Source organism: Pleurodeles waltl, chromosome 3_1 (genome assembly GCF_031143425.1).
Source record: "Pleurodeles waltl isolate 20211129_DDA chromosome 3_1, aPleWal1.hap1.20221129, whole genome shotgun sequence".
NCBI lineage: Eukaryota > Metazoa > Chordata > Amphibia > Caudata > Salamandridae > Pleurodeles > Pleurodeles waltl.
Window position 1 is genome coordinate 205,340,253 of NC_090440.1, and position 21,503 is coordinate 205,361,755.

The window sequence follows — 21,503 nt, forward strand, 5'->3', positions numbered from 1 at the left end:
CCATCAGGCCCCTCAAAGAAAGAATTCAGGAACATATGCGTTCACTACGGAACAATGATCTCACATCGCCCTTAATACGTCATATGAGTCAGAAGCATGGAGTATTGGAAATTCCAGTTATCAAATATATGGGCATTAGCCATACTCCGGCACACCATAGAGGTGGTAACAGATTGATGGACCTTAGAAGAAATGAGGCTAGATGGATTATTAGATTGCAATCTATTGAAAAGGGTATTAATATAGATGATGAAATGCACCATTTCTTATGAAATTAATGATTAGTGTGGACATCATGTTGAACAAGTTATGTCATCTTCATTGATGATTATAAAATATAATGATCAATATTGAATTTAGACTAAGTGTACATTAATTTAATAATAGAAGTTTCACATGTTTTGGAACTCATGTTGAAAGTACCACTCGGGTTGCTCATTCACCTGACATCAAACAGATCTTGGATTGGTTAGCGGCTCTTTAAATTAGTTTGCGTTTAACTACCCGGTTTTGTTAGTACATGAGAGACACTGTTTACGAAGAACTGGATAAGTTTAGGATTGAGAGGTAAGAGTGATTTAGAAAATCGTGATTGCGAGTCATAGGGGGGGCTTAGAACATTTGTGGCTAAAAGCTGCTCTGAGAACCGAGGGTAGACCAGGACCAACCTACTCGTCTATCCCCTGAAGTGGCATCACTGGTTGGCCTAACTTTGCAGCAGCTTCTGCTACATTCTTCTAAACAGCAGAAAATCCCGTTCAGCAGTTCTTCACCAAAGGGGTATCCAGCTGTGTGGAACTGTCGTTGGCTAAAGCCACCAGTCTCATCCCGATGGAGATTTTCGACTCCCAAAAAGTGACAACATCCAAACCAAGAAATCTTCACTGCAACTTTGCTCTGTGGCCCCCTGACCACGATGCTCCCTCCTCAGACACCGCCTACTTTGCCTTCTCAAAACATTTTTGATGAAATGTCATCCTCTAAGTCCTAAGGTAAGTGTTGACCATGCCCAATTCATGTATCTAACTCGCGCTCCATCACGGTCAGCAATATTTTTCGACTTTGACCCGGTCTTGTGTGACTAGATGTACTCGGTTGGCACATTTAGGAGCTAATTTGACCCTGAACAGGTTCAACTAATTTGATTTTTGTCATTTTGGTATAAAACAATTTATTAAAATGTACTCTAAAGTTCCAAGTTGGTGTGGGCTTTTTTTCTGTTGAGTTTCCACTTAATTACTGTCTGTATGCTGCATAAACACTTTCACATTGCCTCTAAGTTCATTCTGATTGCTTTTATGCCAGGTTACTAGAGAGTTAAGTGCTAAGTTAATTTAGTGATTTTTGTTGTTCACTCTGACGGGGAATGTGGCTGTTGCTTAAACAGAGGTCAAACCCCCATTCAACCAACAACCCAATTTCTCACATTACCAAAGGTTGTAAGCAAGGATATTACCGCTGGCAGAGTGATCTTGGGATGCTGCAGATATAGAATGTGTTATCAGTCTATATGGGCACATTATTTTGCTTATGTGGAAATTTAATGCATAAATCCCTCTAATGTGTACGGAGCAAGCAAACTAGTAGCTCCATGGCCAAGGGGAACACAATGGTGAATGTGGGCACATCTGCCATGTACTTCATTGTACAACCCATTGTTCTGATGTTGTGTATCCTGGGCGCACATTAGTAAGAGGTTATTTAATAAAGGTTTTAGTCACTTAAATATAGTGGAGCGAAACCCCTTTCTTTTGAGCACCACAAACAGATAAGGCCATCAAAGGTTATCAAATGCCTTTTAAATTTCAGTGGAAAGTGTTGTGTCGCAGTACCTGATACGCTACATGGAAGAGCCACCATAAATTGTGATTCAACTAGGATGCACGCACACTGATCCAAATGCACAAGATCTGGTAACAGACCTTGTACTCTAGTGGCTAATAACTTGCCCAATTTGCAAATGCTTATATGTACATGGTCAGTAGTTGTAGTGCAAGCCATTTTTATACCTTGGTATAAATGTCCATCATCAATAGGCCATGAGGCCCCGTTGTCTTACCAGAGGATAACTGCAGGAGCGTCCACAGCCACTGTCTGATTTTCAGTAAGAGGTAGAGGGTAGATCATTTAAATAATGTTGTATGCCTACCATATCATCTACCAGACGGAGTGCACATAAGTTTGTACAATATCAGGCAAAGACTAGGTTTATGTCTGGCTTAGTGTGCAAGAGCAGACCAGATTGATTCTGGATCACAAAGATCAGAGTCCTTTCCACCTCCAAGTGTATCAACAAAGCTAGCAAGCATCCCACACTGTCGTCTTTGTCGTGTTGTTTAGCTATATATTCCTGGTAGTCTACATTGCACGCCCTTCCTATGTGTTTATCGTACCTTTTCTTCATTACTACCACAGTCAAAGACAGGCCAGGTCCATGGCAGCTGCTCTTTTCCATTCTTGAATCTCCTTTTCAAGTGCAGGGATCCCTTCCTGTAACATTTTCTTAACTCCATATGTAGTCTTAATGTAGTGACCTTGTATCATGACTTTAAAGGCGCCCCACTCAATCACCTGTAGAGCCCACATTCTGCCAGAAATATTTGTTTATGTATTGCCAAATCTGTCTATCAAATGGTGTCTCCAAGTGGGGATCCTAGTGAGGGGTCTAATTCATACCATGACACAAGGAGCAGATTATTGTCTGACACCACTCATCTCAAATACTCAGCACTCTCAATAGAATGAGCCATGTTGCTAACCCCCAGGAATGGGTCAAGTCTAGTATAAACAGCATACACAGGGGAGTTTAAAAAACTCCCTGTCCGGGTCATGCATCACCTTCCAAACATCTATAAACTGTCACAGCTGTAATCATCACCTGAATTTGGCAGCCAGGGCCAACACTTGAGATCCATTTATGGATGGACGAGATCTATCTTTCACACAGCCCAGCACCATGTTAAACCCCTCCGCCCCCCCCCCAGAGCTGCACTGGTGCTTGAAAGAACAGAACCCAGGGCATCAAGGAAATCTGCCTGGTGCATGTTGGGTGCATTTGTGCTTGCAGGCATCCATTTTCCAGATACTTATGAGTAAGATATTGGATGGTGAAGGGAAGGTTTTGGTGTTCCAGGATGACATTTTGGTATGGGGAGACAGTGAAGAGGATCACAATGCAAGACTGGAAAGGGTGTTGCTTAGATTGCAAAATGCAGGTCTAACAGTTGGAATTGATAAGCGTAAGTTTGGTGTGCAACAGGTAGACTATTTGGGACACACATTATCAGCAGATGGGGTTAGTCCCAAGATGAAGCATTTAGATGCGATTGAGTCGGCACCATCTCCTGTGAATAAAGAACAGTTACGTTCATTTTTGGGGTTGGCAGAATATTCCTCCAGGTTTGTGGAAAATTTTGCAGACAAGGTGCATGTGTTAAGGGAGTTAATGAAGAAAGGAATCCGATTTGAATGGTCATATAGATGTCAAGAAGCATTTGAGAAAATTAAATCGGAAATTGTACACGCAGTTGCATTAACACCGTTTGATCCTCAGGATGATTCAGCTGTGATGGTAGATTCAAGTGCTTATGGATTGGGAGCGGTTTTACTGCAGAAGAACGAGCAAGGGTATGAAAGGATCATAGCCTTTGCATCTCGTTCCCTTAAAGGGGCGGAGCCAACTTATTCTGTGATTGAGAGAGAGGCGTTAGCATGTTGGTTGGGTGTGGATCACTTCAAGACTTATGTGTGGGGGACTAAGTTTGAAATAAGGACGGATCACAGACCATTGATTGACATATTCACGACTAAAGGGACTGGCAAAGCAACGCCCAGAATAGCTAAATGGATATACTGACTACAAGAGTATAATTTTTGCTTGAAATATGTTCCTGGTAAGAAGAATTGTGGAGCTGACTCTTTGTCTAGGTTACCACTACAGAATAGTGGTGGTGGGACTGAAGAGAACGGTGAGGAGTGTTTGGTAGCGAATGTTGACGATTCCTGTCAGGGTGCGATAACTGAAGAAGAGTGGAAACGTGCCATCATAGAAGATGGTGTATTGAAGCAAGTTTCTACACAACGTTCGAAGTCGGTTGGTTCTAAGGGGTGTGAAAAGATGGAATGTGGGGACTACAAGGTGGTTTGGTCGGAATTGTCAGAGTTGGACGGAATTTTGAGAAGAGATGGTAGATTGATGGTCCCCATTAGTTTGTGTGGTAGACCACTCACACTATTGCATGAAGGCCATGGGGGTATGTCTAGCATGAAGCGCAGGGCACATGCAGACTTTTGGTGGCCTGGTATGGATAATGATGTGGAGAGATTTGTGCGGGCATGTATTGCATGCATGTGAAGCGATAAGAGCCATGAGTTGGAAGAGACAACCATAGCAGCTACCCAGTTTCTGATGAACCCATGGCATAAGTTGGCTATTGATATTTGCAGTCCATTCAGCAGCAAGGGTGTAGAAGGGAAATGGGCCATTGTGTTGATGGATTATTTTTCAAAACGGCCAAAGGTAGCATTTGTTAAATACATTAGGGCTGATTGTGTGATAAATTTCTGTGAGGAAATTTTTAGGAGAGAGGGATACCCAGGATGTTTGGTTAGTGACAATGGTCCATAGTTTGTGGCTGATAATTTCCAAAAATTTCTAAAAGAAGTTGGAATTACGCATTTTAGGACAGCGGTTTACCATCCCAGAGAGAATGGTCTAGTTGAGAGATTCAACAGGGTGTTAAAGGAATGTGTGCAATTAGCTGAAGGTGAGGGTTAGAATGTTCTGGAAGCGGTTAAGGAGATGTTGTGGAAATACCGCAACACGCCCCATACGGCTACAGGGGTAACTCAATTTTTTTGTTGAAGGGAAGAGAAGCTAATACTGTGGTAACACCAGCCCGGATGCATAAGACTTGGTGTACTCAGCCTGACAGGGATGTGTGAATGAAACATGTGGTACGTAGGGTAGCCAAGTATCAAGAAAAGTATGTACAAAGACAAAGACACAATGAGAAAGTTAAGAAACACAATCACAGGTTTAAGGTGGGTGACTGGGTAAGGATAAGGTTGGTAGGTGTACGAAAACCTAATTCTAGTGAATGGTCTGAACCGAGAAAAGTAAAGGACATGAGAAGTAATAGTGTATGGTTGAGTGATGGCAAGAAACGGAATGTTAGGAAAGTTACATTATGAAATGAATTGGAGCTGAAGGTATGAAGGGATGAAGTCAACAATGGGAAGTCACACAGGGAAACGAAGATGGTTAGTAGAGGAGAGAATGGTGGAGGAGATGATGAAGGGACAAATTCATTGGGGAGGTCGTCCCAAAGTTGTGGGAAACGTTCCAGGGCCAGACCAGTTTGGTGGAAGGACTATAATAACAATATGTAATGTTGAAAATGTTGTTTTAATTCTAACAATGTTGCAGATGAAAGTGATGTAATGGGTACAGCCTGTATTTCTGTGTTCCTTTGGAAGAGGGAGATGATGTTGTATCTCAGTATGACAGGGTTGGATTCTTAGTGTGAGTGGTGATCTGGAATGTGGGACTCCACCAGAGAGGCGGTTGAGCAAAGACACAGAGAGAAAGTGTATGGGGTTGTTCGCTGTGTACTAATAAACTTTAGACTTCTACAACCTGCGTGGATCCGGTATTATTCTTAAAACTATCCATATTAGAGTATCCCCAGAATAGGAGGAGAAAGTGGTGCTATATAATTGCTCATGGCATTTTTTTCTTTAGCTTTTTAGTTGCGATGAGTTCATGTGAGTCTTGTAAACACGCAATGTGTATATTGTATCTCTTCGTAAAAGAAAAGACACAGGCCCTTATTACAACCCTGGCGGACGGTGATAAAGCGGCGGTAATACTGCCAACAGGCCGGCGGTAAAGAAAATTGAATTTTTACCACGGCGGAAACCGCCAACACAGACAGTCACTTCAACACTCCGTCCACAACAGCGGTAGCAACAAGCACCGCGGCGGTAACCGCCAACAGCCAGGCGGAAGACAATGTACCGCCCAGTGTATTATGAGAGGCAAATCCGCCACCTTTTCCGGGGCAATATCAACACCATCAAAAGCACGGCGGAAACAGTGCACAGAAGGGAAACAACTCACCTCTTGACATTCAAGGAAGAACCACAACGCCATGGAGCCCGAACTGCACATATATGCTGGTCTACCTCCTCCTACACCAGGAACACAAACGTCTTGAAGATGCCCACGGTGAGTACTGTACGTAGCACACAAGGGAGTGGGGGAGGAAAAAGAGAGTGACACACACACGCAACACGCAACACCCCCACCCCCACCCCAACACCATACACACAAATAGATACAACAACATTACATATCCACCCCGTAACCCTCAGGAATAACGCAAGGACAAAGGGAAGTGAGTAAAGTGAGTGTAATATAAAAAAAATTGATAAATACATCCTTAAAGCACAAAAAAAGTATCTACAATATATACAAATGGAGGGACAATGCCCACTCCAAAATGACCGTGGCCCACAGGGCCATAACACATAGGCCAAGGCCACACTTGACTCCTGCCTCAATATAGAGAGAACACTGCCGGGGCATCAGGTCGAAGATACACAGGCACCTCAGGGGGAAGGGGAACGGGGGCACCTCAGCCGGAAGATGGCACAATGCCACTGCTCCTGGAGGGGGCTACATGCCCTCTGTGATGTCCTGGGGAGTGCAAAGCAACAGTCTCTCTAGTGGGTGGTTTGCCCATTGCTTGCTCCTGGGGAGTGCAAAGCCACAGTCTCTCTAGTGGGTGGTTTGCCCACTGCTTGCTCCTGGGGAGTGCAAGGCCACAGTCTCTCAAGTGGATGCCTTCTTCCACTGGTTCTGGAGGGGGCCTTGTGCCAAGTGTGCTTCATCCTGGCAAAGAGTGGGTGAGTGAATGCCTTCTTCCACTGGTTCTGGAGGGGGCCTTGTGCCCAATGTGATTCTTCCTGGCAAGGAGGGGGTGAGTGGATGCCTTCTTCCACTGGTTCTGGAGGGGGCCTTGTGCCCAGTGTGCTTCATCGTGGCAAGGAGGGGTGAGTGGATGCCTTCTTCCACTGGTCATGGTGGGGACCTTGTGCCCTGTGAGGCAGATCCTGGATAGTGCAATGTCACAGTCTCTCACCTGGGTGTCACACCTAAAGTTGTTTCAGGGCCCAGGACGACCTACAGCCCATGTAGTCATTACTACACACTGCTCGCCGGTGGTAACGGCTGCTCAGTGTATGGCAGTTGCGGGGCTGGCGGTGGTGCTGTCAGTGGTGGGGGGAGACTCCAGCCCTTCCCCTGCAGCCTCGGACGGCTGCCCACTGGGGCTGCTGCTGCTGGCAGTGGTGCTACTGGCAGTGGTGCAGGTGGCGGTGCTGGCGGCGGTGCAGGTGGCGGTGCTGTCAGTGGTGGTGGGAGGTTCCAGCCCTTCCCCTGCAGCCTCGGACAGCTGCCCACTGGGGCTGCTGCTGCTGGCAGTGGTGCAGGTGGCAGTGCAGGTGGCTATGCTGTCAGTGGTGGTGGAGGCTCCAGCCCTTCCCCTGCAGCCTTGGACGGCTGAAGTGCCATGGCTGGTGTTGTTTGCCCAGATGCTGCTGCAGTCCCAGGCACCAGATCCATCCTGCCTGCGGCATCTGTTCCTTTTACATTGGCCTTAGCAGCTGTTGTTCCCTTCCTGCCCTTGGCAGCTGGCGGTGCCTCCTTGCTTCTGCCAGCTGGTGTTTCCTTCCTGCCCTTGCTAGCTGGTGGTGCCTCCTTGCTGCTGCCAGCTGGTGGGGCCTCCTTGCCCTTGCTAGCTGGTGGTGCCTCCTTGCCCTTGCTAGCTGGTGGTGCCGCCTTGCCCTTGCTGGCTGGTGTTCCCTTCCTGCCCTTGCTAGGTGTCGGCCCCTTCTTGCCCTTGGCAGGTGGTGCAGGCACACTGGCAGTGCTGACAGGTGCCTCCTTGGAGCCTCTCACACATGCAGTAGCTGCAGAAACTACAGTGGCCGTGGACTGGGTGGCTGAGGTGCTGGCCTGCGTTCTGCCCACCCTGGCCCGAAGTGAAGGACGGGGCGGAGGGGCAAGGAATAGGTGCAGGGTGGAGAGGAAAAGCCTTTTAGGGACACCCGGGCTGAAAGAGGGTGAAGGTTTGGGAGTGGAGGAAGAGGGAGTGGTTGTAGGAGGTGTCTGTCTACTTTGTTTGGGTGCAGGTTCACGGGCTGGATGCTGTTGCGAGGTGGATGGCTGTTGAGTGTCTGAGTGCTTGCGTTTGTGTATTTTGGGAGGAGGGGGCACAGACACAGTGGGAGAGGATACAGGGGATGTGTGCATGGATGTGGGGGTGGTGACTGCCAGTGAGGGGTGTGTGGTGAGAGGCATGCTGGTGAGGGAGGTAGTGGATGAGGATGTAGTGCATGCAGGTGTGAGTGGAGATGCAACTGGGAGGGAGGTGGATGAGGAGGAGGAGGGGGACACAGTGGAGGCAGTGGATGTTGGTGTGTTTGCATCTGGATGGTGCTTGTGTGAGTGCCTGTGGGATGATGTGTGGTGCTTGTGTTTGCCTGAGCCACTTCTGTGTATTGATTTGGGTGCATGCAGGTCTGAAGGTGTTCCTAGGATAGGCTGGGGTTGAGAGGAATGGGACTCGGTAGAGGAAGTTGGAGATGGGAGGCTAGAGACAGGGACAATTGCTGCCATCAGTGAGTTGGCCAGACCCTGGAATGATCTCTGTTGGGCCGCCACACCAGAGTGAATGACCTCCAGGAATGCATTTGTTTGCTGCAAATGCCTTGCTAGACCCTGGATGGCATTCAGTATGGATGACTGCCCAACAGAGAGGGATCTGAGGAGGTCAATAGCCTCCTCACTGAGGGCAGCAGGGCTGAATGGGGCAGGGCCTGAGGTGCCTGGGGCGAAGGAGATGCCCATCCTCCTGGGTGAGCGGGCACGGGGATCTCGCTGAGGGGCTGCTGGGAGGACAGTGCTTGTACGGGGTGGCAGCTGTACCTGTCATTGGGGTGGGCACAGAGGAGCTTCCATCGGAGGAGGTGTCAATGTCAGAACTGTCCTCTCCTGTCTCCGTCGTGCTCCCCTTGCCGTCTGTGGATTCGGCCTCCAGGCCCATGTGGGATGCAGCTCCCTAAGTCGCCGGTGCCTCTGCTCCTCTACCAAATTATGCTAATGCACACAAGGACAGCGCAACAAAACATAAAGAGTGGGGAAGAGACAGAGGATACACTTGGTCAATGCCAGCAACAACACCACCGTTGGCGTACACAACTCACAGGGAACAGCCCTATGCACTAGGCCATGCAGTACCAGTTACAATGTTAGTCACCAGGCCATGGGGTACAATACCTAATGCCATTAGCTGCACACCTGAAGCCCACAGGGTCCTGCTCAGTAGTAGATACCCACTAGCATTAATGGGGTTGGAGTGCATCTAAGCCTGCCCATCATGGGACCTACCCTGCCATGTTCGTCCAGGCTTAGGGGCACCCACAGACCCACATCCCCCCCCCCCAGCTTACACCTCAACGCTTGCAACTTCATGATTTTGAATCTGTACTCACCCCCTTGTGGCTGCTGTGATGCCTTCAAGCACCCATCCAACTCCAGATATGCCATTGCCAGGATGCGGAACATCAGGGGGGTCAGGGTACGATGGGCACCCCTTCCTCGTCGGAAGGCCATCCCAAGCTGGACCTCCGCCATCTTCCTTGCCCAGCGGCGCAGGTCCTTCCCCCATTTTCGACAGTGGGTGCTCCGCCTGTCAAAGACCCCCAGGGTCCGTACCTCCTTGGCGATGGCACACCAAATACCCTTTTTCTGATGGGCGCTGACCTGCAGAAAAAGATACATAAGAAAAGGTATTAGTCATACCGTCCGGACTGTTGCATTCATGGCCCACCATATCCCTCCCATCCCCTTACGCACAGACATTGCCCACAAAACATGCAGCACTCTGCCCAGGACCCCACAGCCGCTCCCCCACACAGGGCTTACACACACAGCACTCCATACATTCATGCCCCATGCATCGTGCTCACAGTGTACTCACCTGTTTGTCTGGAGGACCGTAAAGTAAAGGGTACTGGGGTAGGACCCAATCCTCTAGTCTTTCCAAATCCTCGGAAGTGAAGGCGGGAGCCCTTTCCCCAGACACTCGATCCATGGTTGCTTCCAGACACAGGTCACAGCAGCACTTGCAGTGTAGGTCCTCTCCTGTGAAAGGTCAGGTAGCAATTGAGTGAACAGATACAAAATGGCAGTCACGTCTGCGGTGGTGTGTACTGTCACCGCCGGCGTACATCACCATTGGCTCCTGGAACCCTTAGGCCCCAATGATAACCAATGATGTGTCGCACAACGGTCATCGACAGCCTCCCGCAACGGCGCACAACGTCAGTGGAATTACCTAATTTCCACTTGTCCCTCCTCACAGGTCAGGTGGCCATCATTTCAGGGAGGAACATGCCATGGCACCTAACTCCGTCACAGCAGACATAGGCACATCAACGGACCTACACCTTTCACCCTGGAGTTCAACCAGTGAGGATGAATAGGAGACGGAGATATACCCCCCTGTTCAGACCCCTGGTGGACATGGCGACAATGGAGGACAGGCACATTTTCCTAACCTACAGACTTGATAGGGCCACAATCTATGAGCTGTGTTCCCAATTGGAGCCAGACCTAATCTCAGCTATCCGCCATCCCACTGGGATCCCCCCTCTTGTACATGTCCTGTCAGTGCTCCATTTCTTGGCAAGTGGGTCCTTCCAAGCGACAGTGGCCATGGCAGCAGGGATGTCACAGCCTATGTTCTCAAACGTGCTGACCAGAGTGTTGTCTGCCCTGATGAGACACATGCGCAGCTACATCGTTATCCCCCATGTGGAGGACTTGGCCACAGTGAAGGCTGACTGCTATGCAATGGGACATATCCCTAACATCATTGGTGCTATTGATGGTACACATATTGCCTTTGTCCCCCCCCCGGATAAATGAACAGGTGCTCAGAAATCGAAAGAGCTTTCACTCTCTGAATGTGCAGATAGTGTGCCTGGCGGACCAGTACATTTCCCATGTCAATGCAAAGTATCCTGGGTCTGTGCATGATGCCTTTATTTTGAGGAATAGCAGCATTCCATATGTGATGTCTCAACTCCAGAGGCACAGGGTGTGGCTAATAGGTGAGCCCATGGTCCCCACCCAGTGTCTGTTGGTATATGGGTGTGGGTTTGGCCCTAAGGGGGAGTGTATGGCTAACAGGTATCCCTCAATATTTACAGGTGACTCTGGTTACCCCAACCTCTCATGGCTACTGACCCCAGTGAGGAATGCCAGGACAAGGGCAGAGGAATGTTACAATGAGGCACATGGGCGAACAAGGAGGATCATTGAGCGCACCTTTGGCCTCCTGAAGGCAAGCTTCCGGTGCCTCCATCTGACAGGAGGATCCCTGTGCTACTCACCCAAGAAAGTGTGCCAAATCATTGTTGCATGTTGCATGTTGCATGTTGCACAACCTGGCCTTGAGACACCAGGTGCCTTTTCTGCAGGAGGATGAGGCTGTAGATGGTCGTGTGGCAGCGGTGGAGCCTGTGGACAGTGACGAAGAGGAGGCAGAGGAAGAGGATGTGGACAACAGAACAACTATAATTCAACAGTACTTCCAGTGACACACAGGTAAGACACTGTAATCTCACCTTCCATTGCTGTTTTGTGTTGGACATTGTACATGGCAGCCTGATTTTCATTTTTCAATGACCACTTACTGTACCCTTTGGCATCTCTATTTTCAGATATCTGTGCCCCACTCTGGCTCCTGGTGTGTTTACTGCTGGCCACTACAGGTAATACCTATGTATATATACCTGTACATTTGAATTGTTATGTTTACAGCTTGTTAAACTAATACATACTTAAATCAATTGACAGACTCCATACCTGTATTAGTCCCAAGGGTGTTTATTTAGGTGATAATAAGTGTAGGGGGTATTGCAATGCAAAAACAACAGAAGATGGAAGGAATGCAGAACAAATCAAACATTCACTCCCAGTCACAGATCTGGGTTTAAGTCAACAGTTTTTTTGCTTGCTATGCCATTCCAGCTCAGACCCAGCCATATGCATATCAGTCTTGACCCTGTTGCCCATAGGGACAGTCCAGCCTGAACTGCCAGGCCAGATCTTCCCTGGACCAGAAACAAGCATCCTGGGACCGGTTACAGGGTATCACCCTTCATCAGCCAGGCTAGCTTGAATCTGATGGCATAGCAAGCACAGGACCCACATCTAGACATACCCTTTCCACTTGGGGCGACAAATGCAAAAACAACAGAAGATGGACGGAATGCAGAACAAATCAAACATTTATCCCCAGTCACAGATCTGGGTTTAATCCATCAGTTTTTTTTGCTTGCTATGCCATTCCAGCTCAGACTCAGCCATATGCAAATAAGTCTTGACCCTGTTCCCCATGGGAACAGTTCAGCCCGAACTACCAGGCCAGGTCCTCCCTAGACCAGAAACAAGCATCCTGGGACCGGTTTCAGAGTATCACCCTTCATGGTGGACACATGCTGATTGAAGCTGACAGAGGGATGGGCCCACTGAGTGGGTGCTGTGCTGATGTTTCCTGAGGGGGGAGACTCTATGGTGGTATGGGACTGTGCCCGGGTCACTGACTGGCCAGAGGTCCCTGATGGGGCAGGTTGGTCATCCCGATCCAGGCGTGCAGAGCTGCTGTCATCACTGTGGGCCTCATGCTGGGGGGGGACTGGATGTTGCTGGCACCTCGTCTCCGGGGACGTTGTGTGAGGGTCCTGTGGGGATGTAAATGCAGTGTTATTGTTACTAAGTGTGACATCTTGTGCATGGGTATGTTCCCCTCTATGGTTGCTGTTACCAAGGCAACTTTGGCTTGTGTGAGTTGTGATTTGATTGTCACTAGTGTGCATGCTGTGGTGATGGGGGTCCATGCAGGTCTGTGAGTGGTGTCCATGCATTGGTGTTGTATGCAGGGCTTGTTATTGGGATAGGTGGGTTGTGATGGTGGGGTATATGTGCGGTGGTGGAGTGATGGAGGTGAGGGTAGGGGTGGGAGTTTGTGATGGCATGCAGGTAGGGGGGTGGTAAAAGTAGTAAATATTTGACTTACCAGAGTCCAGTCCTCCTGCTACTCCTGCCAGGCCCTCAGGATGCATGATCGCCAAGACTTGCTCCTCCCATGTAGTTAGTTGTGGGGGAGGAGGTGGGGGTCCACCGCCAGTCCTCTGTATAGCTATCTGGTTTCCTGCAACCATGGAATGCACCTTCCCCGTAGGTCTTTCCACCTCTTCCTGATGTCATCCCTTGTTCTGGGGTGCTGTCCCACGGCGTTGACCCTGTCCACGACTCTTCGCCATAGCTCCATCTTCCGAGCAATGGACGTCTGCAGCACCTGTGATCCAAATAGCTGTGGCTCTACCCGGATGATTTCCTCCACCATGACCCTTAGGTCCTCCTCAAAGACCCTGGGGTGTCTTTGTGGTGCAATGGGTGTAGTGTGAGTAGTGTGTGTGAGTGTGTATGGGGTGATGTGTTGGGGTGTGGGCTGTGAGGTGTGTGGATGGTGTATCGGTGATGGTGTTCTGTGGCTCTGATTCTGTGGGTGCTCCTGGTGTGTCTCTCGCTCTGTTGTAACTTGTTTGTAGTGGTAAAGGGTTGTGGGTAATGTGTGTGTGTTTTAAAGTGGTGTGGGTGTGGTGTGTGTATGTGTGTCAGGTGTGTGTAGTTTGAATTGTCCAATGCGGTGTTTTGTATGTTTGTGTGTATTTTGAGCGCGGTGGTATGTACCGCCAATGGTTTACTGCGGTTGAAAGTCTGCTGCGGTGATTCGTGGGTCATAATGCTGTGGGCATATTTCTGTTGGCGTTTGGATTTTGCTACCGCCCTTTTATCACTGACCTTTGGGCGGGCTGACTTGTATGTGTTTCTGTATAGTGGCAGATTTCTATGTGTGGGTCATAATACGCGTAGTGGTATACCGATGCGGACGTGGTATGTTGGCGGCAGTCAGCATAGTGGTAAGCGGCACTTACCGCCAATGTCATCATGAGGGCCACAATGTCTCTTAGATAGAGACCCCAGCCCTCTAACATTCCAGGTCATATATTGAAGATTGTATCTGGTGTAAACTCTATCCCCTCGTGGCCTGGTCTAGATGCTCCGTTACTCAATATGTCTCACTGTGTGACATCCTACCTATAAGAAGGTTTGCATGCTTAGAATTGCAGATGCGCTCCTCCTGCCCTCCCTCCCATTGATCAATAAACTTTAATCCATGGATCCCAAAGAGCTCCCCATTCTGGCCATGGTTTCTGAACTATCGTGGCCAACAGTATCAAAACACAAACAAAGGAAACTTAATTGATCCATCTGGTCTATATCAGCACGGAGTGCTGAGAGGCGTTATCTGGATCTGCAGAGTTACATCCTAGGCTCCCTCTTCTCAGAGCTACTATTTACTGTGGGAAATGATCAATATATCTATGTTGTATACAGCGTCTCCAAGCACCTATATGTCATTGAGGTTAGCAGATCTCATGGTAGTATCCCATTAAGTGCCTCATTGGAGTATAGCTAATTAGAGCACACAAGTTGTGCCTGTCCCCATCTTAAAACGTACTATAAGGCGAACAGGAGGAGTATGAGGAGAACAGAGCAGAGAATGACTGTTATACTGTCAAAATATATCTCCTGGTCTAGGCATGAGGTCAGGGCCACCTCGTGTATCATTGTCTTCAATATCTGTGAGGTCACCTTGCTTACTGGCAGGCGCTGAGTCTCCTGTGCCCATCAGTTCCTTAGGGGACTAGAAGTTAGTAAACTGTTCAAGTATTTGGACATTTTTGGTTTCACATGTTTCTTTCCTATCAGTGAAGCACCATTGTTCTGGTCTTCTCCTCTTGTGGTGCCTCCTTGCCAGCCTTGGGACAGTTCTTCTGTCCCTGCATACTCCCCTGGTCTCCAGCCGCCACCCTACATCATTAGGGTGGCAAAGAAGTTGTGCCCTTATGCACCACTCATAGTTGAGCTGGAAAAAGAAGCACATGAGTGCGATCTAGTTGGCACAATTTTACCGATAAGAAGGAGCTACGTTGTTTCTGGGTCTCTGCTGGGGAATTCAATCTCTTTCCTTATAGTTTAGAAGGCAGGCCACCATGGCTCACAGAGTGCCCCCCAGTGGGGGCGCACTGCCCTGGACCCGATGAGCACACAAGGAAATAAACACTATCCCCTTGTGGCCGAGTCCAGATGTTCCGCTACTCAATATGCCTCACTCTGTGACATCCTACCTATAAGGAGGTTTGCATGTTTAAGAATTGGCTGCCCTATGTACTATCGATGCGCTCCTCCTGCTCTCTCATCTGCAGCTCAATTCACTTTCGTCCATGGATCCAACAGACTGTGGGAAAAGAGCGACACAGAGCAGGAGGAGCCACGTTGGGGGGAAGAGCCAGACTGAGAGACCACAGAACCCTATGTGCACCAGCAGTAAGATGCCGTGTCATAATCTACTGGACGATTGGTGGAGCTGTGGTTGCTCTGTGTGCCCCAGAGTAGATGGTGCTGTGGCCTCATACTCTTGCCCTTCCACCCATTGAGGCATCTCTGGCTCTGTGTCCCTCTTGTTCCACAGTCGTCAAGTGGAGCACCGTTTGTCCCACATCAGCAGCCCCTCCCAGACAGTCAGGCAGCCAGACACCAATTATTGTGCGGGCCACGCTTTCCCTTACAGCTCAAGGCGACAATCTTGAATTTTCCATGCCAGGCTCGCAGCAGCAATCTGTATCCATTGTCTGATATAGCAGCCACATATCGCCAATTGCTGTGAGGGGCTTCTTCTCTCCACTACATGAGGAACTGGGCCCAAGAGCTTCACTGCAATGTGACCTTGTCCATCAGCTGCTTAGCCACTCTCCAACCACCTTTTTCCACTCTTAACCGTAATAGTTATCATAAACCAAGCTAGTATTCAACTAGGCATATCAACAATTTAATATACCTACACTTTTATCAATGCTCTGTCATTTATACTAAGGTGCTGAAGTAGTGGATGATTTGATGAATGCTGCAAAAGCTTGTTTTTCAATTCAATGGTGATTTCTGTTTAACAAACTGCAGTTTAAACAAGAGTGCCATGATTTCCTGGGTTGGCTCAGGCTGCTATACACACAACCTACAGCTCATGTCCACATGATTGATTCACTTTCCTCGCCAATTAGAATATGAAGAGGAACAAGGCAGGAATTTCACCTCTCACCAACACTTTTGCTCATGCAGTGGAACCTCTGCCCAGCATGCTCTGCCAGCACCACTTGGGCAAGCGGCTAAGATTCAAGCCTCACCATATTTTCCTGCCTTTGTACTTGGATAATGTCACCCATCATTTGGGGCTTCATTGAAATCAGCAGGCTGCCGGGCCTTAATTGGAGTAAATCAGTATTATTTCCACTGACACCCAATACAAAGAGACGTCTAGGTAACCAGATCCATCATGATACTGGCATGATCATCAAGGATCAAGGAGGAGTAGCATGTTAGACACTAGCTGAGTAGTTGGATTGCTAACTCGACCCTCTTTATCTCTGGCAGGATGTGTATCTTTGATAAAGATAGTGGTTCCTAAACAACCCTATCCCACCACCCCACAATTTCCTTTGCATACTGAGTTCTCTCCTGGTAAATGGGCTGATTTTGAATTCTGTTTCTGTTGCATCCAAGCACATTTTGGACATCAATGGTACCATTCTCTCCCTCATCTCCCACACCTAGTGGTGAAAGCTGATCTTGCCTCACCCAATATGCACCCATCCATCATTTTATGTTGACCCGTTATCATGCATGATTGGGGCCTGACAGTGACCAACTGGACAGCTGGAGTGCAATGTACTTGGCTCCTCTGGATTGTCATAGACCAGGAAACATCTGTTCTGTGTACTTTAGAGTTCAAAACATGTTCGATGCTACAAAAGTTAGGTCTACAGAATATAGGGGATAGGTTTACAGATGATCTATTTCTACCATTGACACATTTGCAGACCCTGAGAATAGGACCCTGTTAGAATGTTTCTTACAGTTAAAAGTCATGTTGAAGGCTGAATATGGTACATTTACAGCTGAGCTATATTGGTGTTGTGTAATTGATAGCTAACTCAGATCCAAGACATCAAATATTCCACCCATACAATAAAGAATAAGATGAGAGCGTAAGAGTGAATGGAAGTTAAAACCAGCATCTCCAGTTACCAGTATACAATGAGCATACTGCTGCTGCATGCAAAGTAGTGAGCTCTCCCTTTATGGCAGATATAAGGTGATACATTACAAATGTCTACATCAAGTCTATCACACACTCAACAAGATCTTTGTTCATGATGGTTTGTCCGACGATAAACAGTATGGTTGCTGTGCCCTCAATGCGGAATTCTTCCAGCTGCATGCACTTTTCCTGATGTATATATATAATAAAGTACTTCTGCCATATTTTATAAGAATATTGCTAGTCACCAAGGAATTCTGTGAACATGTTGAGTAACAAGACTGAAGGCTGAGTTCCTTAATAAGGTCATGGAACTCCAAAGTGGCTTGCAGTATTCTTTGGCACAAAGTATTTTATTAGTTATAATAAATGGTCACACCATCACCACAATTCTGTTAATTCTTCGTTATCTCACTCTTTCATGTTCCTTGCAGACATGACTAAAAAAAGCAGAATCTCTTTCCAAAATCAAACACACCAAAAACCTCTTCAAGGAAAGCAGATTTAATGAATGATTCTGGAGGCCAGCACTTTTTCACTTGATAGGCCTAAATGTACCTGAATTTTAAGGAGCTGAGAACTGTGACCCGATATTGTTAGAATTTTCCTAGACCAGTAATAAAGGTGCATGTGAGAAATTGGGTTACTGGCTGAGGTGGGTGAAATGCTACTCAAGAAGGAACCACAATCCTTCTCTTGCTAAGGCACAAGCAAATCCCAAATTAATTTGTGCTCAGCCCTCTGGTAGCTTGGCACACAGCAGTCAGGCTTAACTTAGAGGCAATGTGTGAAGAATTTATGCAGCACTTCAAACAGTAATAAAGTGAAAACACGACACAAGAAAAATCCCATCCCAATTTAGAAAACTAGAGTACATTTTAATAAATATATCAAAACCAAAATAACAAAAATCTAATCAATACAACCAGAGACATGCAATTTTATAGATTTCAATGAAAATAGAACCAAAAAGCAGAATGCATCAACTGCGGATATCTCATCGTGCTAGGCTGGGACAAAGAGGCAATTTCAGGCTGACCGCAATGGAACAGGGGTGGCTACAGGGACCCAGTCACATCTGCTGAGCAACAGTACCCTAAGTCCTGGTTGTGGAGCATTGCGAGGTCACACGTCGAGGATGTGTTGTGCAGCCAAGGTGATGCATCGGTTCCGAAGAGCTGCGAGGCTGTGATGCGAGGTCCTGCATCATCATCGAAGATCCTGTTGATGAGGACTTACATTTCAATGTCTGGCGTCAAGGATGCGTTGAGCAGCCAGGGAAATGCTTCAGTTCCGAGGAGCTGCAAGGCTGCGATGCATGAGCCTGCATCATTGTTGAGGCTGCCATCGCCAGGAGATTTGTGATACAACTACCTGCATCGGAAAGGCTATGCACCGCAGTGGTTCCTATATGGGCTGCAAGCTTGTTGCAAAGTTCATGCGGTGGGAGAGTCCTCGCAGCAGAGGCAATGCATCGGTTTAGCTGGTTCCACAGATGGGCTAGCAGAGCACCTTCAGGCCCACTTCCAAGGGTTGAGGACTGGGGTGGCACAAGGTGGCAGGGTAGGACTCCCAGTTGGCAGAGTCCAGGTGCGGAGTTCAAGGTTGTTGGGGTCTCCTGTCCCTGAGGTTCTAATCAGGAGGCCATCCCACTAGCCCTCGGAGTCACTCTGGTGTCCTGTTCCAACAAATGCAAGACCAGTCCTTCTCAACCAGTAAAAGGGCCAGCAGGCAGCAGGTCAGCATATCAGGGCAACAGACCTTCAGAGTAGCAGTCCAGCAGAGTGGTAGTCTTTTTGGCAGCACAGCAGTCCTTTCTGGTAAAGTCTTCCAGGCCACCTTTGAAGTGAATAGGTTTTCTGCCTCCTCTGCCCTGGCTCCAGGCTAACTACAGTGGGTATTGCAGCCCTATGTCTGTGGCCAGGACATAGTCTATTTAAGACCCATCAGTGATGACCCATCGAGGCACACCTCAGCTCTCTATTGTGTCTGGCTGTCTAGGAGGAATACACAAAGCCCAACTGCACTCAGTCATGTGACCAAGTGACAGACTGCAGGCACTAAACGGCTAAGTCAGGAAAATGCCAACTTTCTCAAAGTGGCATTTTCAATATTGTAATTCAAAATCTGACTTCATCACAAGAGAGGATTTTTCATTACAAACCCAAAGACACCAAACATGAACTATTTACCCGTTACCATTTGGATGTTACAGATTATTAAATGTAGTAATGCAATTCCAATGTTACACTATAGGAGAGGTAGGCCTTGCAGTAGTGAAAAAAGAATGTAAGTGTTTTTCACTACCAGGACATGTAAAACATAAAAGTACATGCCCTACTTTTAAACTACACTGCACCCTAACCTCCGGGGTCTGACCGGGGTCTACCCTATGTGTGACTTATAGGTATTAAACAGCAATATTCCGGACTGGAAAAGGGTTTCTTTGCCAGGTTCACATGACATTTTAAAACTACACACACAGCCTGCAATGGCAGAACTGAGACATGTGTAAAGGACTACTTAAGTGGGTGGCACAATCAGCACCACCAATCTACCAGTAACATTTAATTACAGGCCCTTAAGTACAGGCTCTTGCCACAGGTAGTGCCGCTTAACTAGGAACCCACAGGTAAATTAAATATGCCAATTGGGTAGAAGCCAATTCTACCATGTTATAGGTGGAGAGCACTTTAGCACTTGTTGGCAGTGGTAAAGTGCACAAAATCTTAAGGCCAGCAAAAACTAAGTCAGCAAAACAGGAGTGTTAAAGGCAAGAGGGTAGGGAGAAACCCATGCAAAGAATGCCAGGTCTACGTGTGCTACTGACCCTCATAGAGATTTGTGATGAATATAGAATGTTCAGCACCCGAGTTGCTCTCGGTGGCAGAATGCACTTCTGTAGTGGATTCCGAGTGTGTTTCTTTGTAACCTGTGCAGAAATACCAAGAAACACATGGGCACAAAATTACATAAAATATAAAGGAAGCCCTGAGTGTGCCTACGGTCAGCCTTGTCCCTGGTTCTGTTCCAAACCTAGAGCACATCAGCTAGTCAGGCTGGAGAACGTTTTCTTGTTAAGTACAACACATCGCTTCCATCCTAGAGAACAAAGGTACTCTCTGGGTACAAACACCAATGTCGTTTTCTGTCGCCCTCTGACCTTACGCTCTCTTTCTCTTTATGTGTCTCGCTCTCTATTGACATCTCTTTCTTTGTCTGCCCATTCACCTTCTTTAGCTCTCTCTCTCTCAAACTCGTCAATTCACCCTCAGGTAGCTCTCTCTCTCGCTCTCTTTGAATTCCTCTCTCTCACTCTCTTTATCTCTGTTCCTCTTGTTCACTCTTTGCCCTTAATATAGTCCCTTACTCTCCCAAATACAAGTTGCAAAATCTCATTTGCTGTTCAGTCTTTCTTTGTAAGCATCCTTCTGCCCCTTTTTCGCCTCCCCTAATCCCTCCCCCTGATATTCACTTTACTTGTTCTCGGATTCTTTATCTTCCTCTGACTCTTAAGCCATTGCTCCATCTCCCCCTCTCTGTTTCACACGTAGGCACTTCCATACATGCTTCCAGACCTCCTTTGTTTCTCCATCTCTCTAAGCCTTTTCATCTCAATTAAATTAAGGTTTTCTTTATTGTCTTACGAATTCACAAAATTAGCAATATCTAAGAAGGGAAATGCAATTGTCTAGCATCTAATTAAATGTTATATCATTAGCGAATCGAAAACATTAAACATCCTTAAACATTATCTCGCAGACGAGCTCTCTCCTCGTTTTCTTTTTCCTTTCTCTGTCTTTGCTTGGTGCTCTCTTGCACTCTACTTTCTATGTATCTTTCGCCCCCCCCACACTTTACCCACCTCTAACCCCCATTTTTATTTTTTCTCCTTCCATCATGATTAACCATGTCTGTGTTTCATATTAAATTATATGGCAGTACTTTTAGTGTGCTGAATTATTGCACAGTATTAAAAAGAAATACAATGTAACTGCTGTATTGTAGCATTATGGGACTGATGTACTAAGAGACAAATTTCAAAAAGTGATTGCAAATTGCTGACCGACTTTTTGTGAATGGACTCTGATTTTTCCAACCAACCTTTGTACTATTATGTCGATTCACAAAGTCATCATTCACAAGGAGTCATAGAATGGCTTGTCTAATGAATATAAATTAGCTAGGTCACAAGAGCACCCCCTA